This window comes from Gorilla gorilla, chromosome 21 (genome assembly GCF_029281585.2).
Source record: "Gorilla gorilla gorilla isolate KB3781 chromosome 21, NHGRI_mGorGor1-v2.1_pri, whole genome shotgun sequence".
Lineage (NCBI taxonomy): Eukaryota > Metazoa > Chordata > Mammalia > Primates > Hominidae > Gorilla > Gorilla gorilla.
Genome location: NC_073245.2, coordinates 43,815,840 through 43,822,215, shown reverse-complemented (window position 1 = coordinate 43,822,215; position 6,376 = coordinate 43,815,840). Strand labels below are relative to the sequence as shown.

Here is a 6,376-nt window from a genome sequence, read left to right as displayed (position 1 = left end):
TGAGGCAGGAGAATGGCGTGAACCCGGGAGGCGGAGCTTGCAGTGAGAAGACATCACGCCATTGTACTCCAGCCTGGGCGACAGAGCGAGTCTCCGTCTCACAAAAAAAAAAAAAAAAAAAAAAAAAAAAAAAAGCTGGGCGTGGTGGCGGCACCTGTAATCCCAGCTACTCTGGAGGCTGAGGCAGAAGAATCGTTTGAACCCGGAGGCTGAGGTTGCAGTGAGCCGAGATCTCGCCATTGCACTCCAGCCTGGGCGACAGGGTGAGACTCCGTCTCAAAAAAAAATCCCTTTCAGGTGAGGGACTATGAACAGGGAGCTCCTGAGTGATAAGTAACTTGTCCACGGTGGCAGCGAGTACCAGGCAGGGCTGGGGCTGGAGTCCAGGATTCTGGAAGCTGTGGAGCATCTCTTGCTTGCAAGGCTGTGGGCCAGCGCTGGCATATTACAGTGAGCAGAATATTGTTGTTGTACTAATCTATTATGACTGGTGTGAACCCAAAAGCATCTGAAACAGGTCTTAATCAATTTAGAAAGTTTATTTTGGCCTAGCACAGTGGCTCACACCTGTAATAGTAGCACTTTAGGAGGCCAAAGCAGATGGATTGCTTGGGCCTAGGAGTTTGAGACCAGCCTGGGCAACACAAGGAGACCCTGTCTCTACATTGAAAAAATAAAACAAACAAACAAACAAACAAAAACGGCTGGGCTTGGTGGTTCACGCCTGTAATCCCAGCACTTTGGGAGATCGAGGCGGATGGATCACCTGGCGTCAGGAGTTTGAGACCAGCCTGGCCAACATGGTGAAACCCCATCTCTACTAAAAATACAAACATTAGCTGGGCATGGTGGTTCGCGCCTGTCATCCCAGCAACTTGGGAATCTGGGGCAGGAGAATCATTTGAACCCGGGAGGCGGAGGTTGCAGTGAGCCGAGCTTGCACCACTGCACTCCAGCCTGGGCGACAGAGCAAGACTCCGTCTCAAAAAAAAAAAAAAGAACTTTTGTTTTGCCGAGGTTAAGGATGTACCCATGACACAGCCTCAGGAGTGTGCCCAGGGTTGTAAGAAGGGAATGTCTGGGTTACAATAAGTGGTTGTGGCGACCAAGGTTTTATCATGCAGATGAAACCTCCAGGTGGCAGGTTTAAGTAAGAATAGACTGTAAATGTTTCTTATCAGACTTAACGTCTGTGTTGATGTTAATGCTAGTCAGCTTTTCCTGAATTCCAAAAGGAAGGAGGGTGTAATGAGACAAGTTCGACGCTTCCCCCACACCCGCTTCCATCATGGCCTAAACTCATTTTTCAAATTCATTTTGGAATGCTCTTGGCAGAGAGGAGGGGTCCGTTCAGACGGTTGGGGGCCCCTAGCATTTTATTTTTGGTTTTACGCTTGTATATAGTGAACAGAATCAACAGAAGTCTCAGTCTTGTGCGGTTTTTATTCTGTGGGGGACAACACAGTAAGTGCAATGTCTGTGATCTCATCTGGTGATAAAAATTAGGCGCCAGGCGTGGTGGCTCACTCCTGTAATCCCAGCACTTTGGGAGGCCCAGGTGGGAGGATCACCTGAGGTTGGGAGTTCAAGACCAGCCTGGCCAACATGGTGAAACCCTGTCTCTACCAAATACAAAAATTAGCCGGGTGTGGTGGCAGGCACCTGTAATCCAAGCTACTCAGGGGCTGAGGCAGGAGAATCGCTTGAACCCAGGAGGCAGAGGTAGCAGTGAGCTGAAATCACACCACTGCACTCCAGCCTGGGCAACAGAGCCAGACTCCGTCACAAAAAAAAAAAAAAAAAAAAAGATTTAGCTACCTCTCCCATCCAGAAATGGGAGTCAAGGCTTCCGATTTCCCAGGCTCAATTTATCCTCCCGCCTCAGCTTCTTGAGGAACTGGGACTATAGGCTTGCACTATCACACCTGGCTAGTTTTTTGTTTTTGTTTTGTTTTGTTTTGTTTTTTTGAGATGTTGTCTTGCTCTTTGCCCAGGCTGGAGTGCAGTAGCACAATCTAAGCTCACTGCAACCTCTGCCTCCTGGGTTCAACCGATTCTCTTGCTTCAGCCTTCCAAGTAGCTGGGATTACAGGTGTGCCTCACGACGTCTGGCTAATTTTGTATTTTTAGTAGAGATGGGGTTTCACCGTGTTGGCCAGGCTGGTCTCGAACTCCTGACCTCAAGTGATCCACCCACCTCAGTCTCCCAAAGTGCTAGGATTACAGGTGTGAGCCACCACGCCTGGCCAATATTTGTATTTTTTTGTAGAGACGGAGTTTCACTATGTTGCCCAGGCTGGTCTTGGACTTCTGGCCTCAAGAGGTCCTCCTTCCTTGGCCTCCCAAAGCGTTGGAATTACATGTGTGAGCCACCACACCTAGCCTGCAATTTTCTATTCTCATGTGACCACCTATTAGTATTCATGTCTCATCACCATCAGTGTTTTTTGTTGTTTTTAACTGACCCTGTATGGAAACACCACTTGTGTCTGAAGTGGAGCATGGTGGCATGCTCCTGTAGCTCCAGCTACTTTGGAGGCTGAGGCCAAGGATCACTTGAACCCAGGAGTTCTAGGCCAGCCTAGACCCAGTTTCTTAAAAAAACAAACAAACAAACAAAATTACATATGTATTTGCTTGTATCTCACTAGGAAACTGATGACTGTGGCTACCTCCAATAGGGAAGAAGGGAGACATCTGTTGTTTTTCAGCGTTGTATCAGGAACATGTATTAGGTAATACATGTTCAAAAATGAAATGAAATTAAAATATAAAGGGGAGAGGTCTGGATCCAGAAAAGATTAAAAAAAGCCCTACGGCCCTGGGGTTTTTACCCACTCTGAGATTGTGTAGTTTGTAGACATCTGTGAACAACAAGTGGGCAAAACTCACCTGGACCCATGATTAATTAGGTCTAATAGTTGCTCAGTCATAGCCACCTGGAAGTGGGATGGGAGTGCAGTGGGGGAGGGATATGGGAAGTGGGGACCTTGGAGGTAGTGAATGCCTTATCATTGTACTGGGTGCTCAGAAACAGGAGCATTTCTAGAATTTACCTTTTTTTTTTTGAAATGCAGTCTCGCACTGTCGCCCGGGCTGGAGTACAGTGGCACAATCTTGGCACACTGCAACCTCCACTTCCCAGGTTCAAGCGATTCTTCTGCCTCAGCCTCCCGAGTAGCTGGGATTACAGGCACATGCCACCACGCCCGGCTAATTTTTTGTATTTTTAGTAGAGACGGGGTTTCACCATGTTAGCCAGGATGGTCTTGATTTCCTGACCTCGTGATCCACCCGCCTTGGCGTCCCAAAGTGCTGGGATCACAGGTGTGAGCCACCGCGCCCAGCCCCCTTTTTTTTCTTTAACAGGTTTATTGAGAGATGATTTACATACCATACAATTCACCTATTTAAATTGTACAACTCGGATGTGTGTGGTGGCTCACACCTGTAATCCCAGCACTTTGGGAGGCCGAGGTGGGCAGATCACTTAGGTTAAGAGTTCGAGACCAGCCTGGCTTACTTGGCAAAACCCTGTCGCTACTAAAAATACAAAAATTAGTCGGATGTGGTGGTACACATCTAAAATCCCAGCTAATTTTTTTTTTTTTTTTTTTGAGACGGAGTCTCACTCTGTTGCTAGGCTGGAGTGCATTGGTGCGATCTAGGCTCACTGCAACCTCTGCCTCTGGGGTTCAAGCAAGTCTCCTCCTGCCTCAGCCTCCTGAGTAGATGGGAATATAGGCACGCACCACCACTCCCGGCTAATTTTTGTATTTTTAGTAGAGACAGGGTTTCACCATGTTGGCCAGGATGGTCTCGATCTCTTGACCTCGTGATCTGCCCGCCTCGGCCTCCCAACATGCTGGGATTATAGGCCTTGAGCCACTGCGCCGGGCCCTAATTTTTGTGTGTATATATATACATATTTTTTTTTTTTTTTTTTTTTTTTTGAGACAGGGTCTCACCCTGTTATCCAGGCTGGAGCGCAGTGGAGCAATCTTGGTTCACTGTAACCTCTGCCTCCCAGATTCAAGCGATTCTCCTGCCTCAGCCTCCTGAGTAGCTGGAATTAAAAGCACCCTCCAACACGCCCAGTTAATTTTTGTATTTTTAGTAGAGATGGGGTTTCACCATGTTCGCCAGGCTGGTCTTGAACTCCTGACCTCAGGTGATCTGCCTGCTGTGGCCTCCCAAAGTGCTGGGATTACAGGCATGAGCCCTCGAGCCTGGCCAGTTTTTTTTTTTTTTTTTGAGACGGAGTCTCGTTCTGTTGCCAGGCTGGAGTGCAGTGGCGCGATCTTGGCTCACTGCAACCTCCGCTTCCTGGTTCAAGGGATTCTCCTGCCTCAGCCTCCCAAGTAGCTGGGACTACAGGTGCCTGCCACCACACCCAGCTAATTTTTCTATTTTTAGTACAGATTGGGTTTCACCATGTTGGCCAGGATGGTCTCCATCTCTTGACCTCGTGATCTGCCTGCCTCGGCCTCCCAAAGTGCTGGGATTACAGACGGGAGCCACCATGCCCAGCCCAATTTTTGTATTTTTTTAGAGACAGGTGTTGCCCAGGCTGGTCTCAAGTTACTGGCCTCAAGAAATCCACCTGCTTCCACCCCCAAAGTTCTAGGATTATACGTGTGAGCCACCTTGTCCGGCCTTATTATTATTTATTATTATTATTTTGTACTTTGTGTAGCGAGGGGATCTCGCTATGTTGCTTAGGCTAGTCTCGAACTCCTGGGTTCAAGCAATCCTCCCGCCTTGGCCTCTCAAAGTGTCAGAATTACAGGCATGAGCCTGTTTATTATTAATTAGTCATTATCAAGTTCATTATTATTGATGGCTTTTTTTTTTTTTTGAGATGGAGTCTCACTCTGTTGCCCAGGCTAGAGTGTAATGGGGTTATCTCGGCTCACTGCAAGCTCTGCCTCCCGGGTTCAAGCGATTCTCCTGCCTCAGATCCTGAGTAGCTGGGATTACAGGCGCGCGCCACCACGCCTGGCTAATTTTTGTATTTTTAGTAGAGATGGGAGTTTCACCATTTTGGCAAGGCTGGTCTCGAACTCTTGACCTCATGATCCGCCCGCCTTGGCCTCCCAAGGTGCTGGGATTACAGGCGTGAGCCACTGCGCCTGGCCTTTTGCTCTCTTTGTCTGGCAATCCACAGTTCCTGAGCGTGTCCTTACTACCATTCCCATTAGAATCCTCCCAACCACCTTGCAGTTTGAGGATGAGGAAACAGGGTGCTGAGGATGGACTGAGAGTCCGAGGACATGGGTGCCCTCGCTGACTGACTCTTGCGACCAGGGTGCAAATGGGGCTGGGGGCTGGGAAGAGACGGACTGCCCTTCCCCTCCACCCCCTCACTCCCTTCCCTGGGAAAATCCAACAGGTGGTGGGGCCGCGGCGCTGTGGGCCATTGTGTGGGCCCTGGGAGGGTCGCAGGGCCCAGTGTGTGTCTGGGAGAAGATGGATGCCTTCATTACCATGTGAATCCTGGGAAAGCGCTGCCGAGGCTGGGTGGTGGGTGGGCGTGGGCCGCAGGTCGGGGGGCTTGGTGTTCTCAGGCCCAGACCACACAGCGGCTGGGAAGTGGGTCTGGTGGAATCCTGAGAGACCCATTAAAAAACACCACCACCACCACCACCCAAAAAACCAGAACAGATCATGGGGCTTCCCCTCTTATTTAATTTCTTATTTTAGGACATTTCTATCCTGTGGGGCTTAAAAGAGACACAGACTGGGAAAAAAAATATTTTATTTTTTATTGAAGGCTTCACGAATTTGCGTGTCATTCTTGCTCGGGGGCAATGCCAATCTCTGTCTAGTTCCAATTTTAGTATATGTGCTGCCGAAGTGAGCACCAAAACCAATTTTATTAAGGAAGTAAAAACTCGTTTTTTGCTTTTTGGTTTTTGTTTGCTTTCTCTGTTGCAACTTTCCCACAGATTGTGCTGCGCATTTGGGCCTGAACAGAAAAATCTGAGGCTTACGCAGCATGCGCACAATCAGCATCTCTGTGGAGGCATTCCCAGCAGCACTCTCCCCGAGTGGCTCTTCCGCTCATGTAAATACGTCCCAGGTCACTCTGGATGATTAGCAAATAGCTGCTGAGCAAACTGGAAGAAGCTGGTTTTAGGCTTGAAAAACAAAAGCTATTATCAATTTGGCCAGAGCGGAGAAGACTGGCTGGTGTTTGGGAAGAGGGCAGGTAGCAGGGAGATAATAACAAGGACCACTGACTATATATCTCCATTTTACAAATGAGGAAACAGCCTTTGAATCAGTTGGCCAAACCACACAGGGAGAGAATGGCACAGAATTCCAAACCCTGTTTCTCTAATTCCAGAGTCTATGCTCTTTCTGGGGTTTCTCC

The 6,376-nt window shown here is 48.6% G+C and overlaps 1 pseudogene; it reads right to left on the bottom strand.

Annotated features, from left to right (window-relative positions):
* Positions 1-5,748: 5,748 nt before the first annotated feature.
* On the bottom strand, positions 5,749-5,864 carry LOC115931823 (uncharacterized; annotated as a pseudogene).
* Between the last annotated feature and the right edge of the window lie 512 nt (positions 5,865-6,376).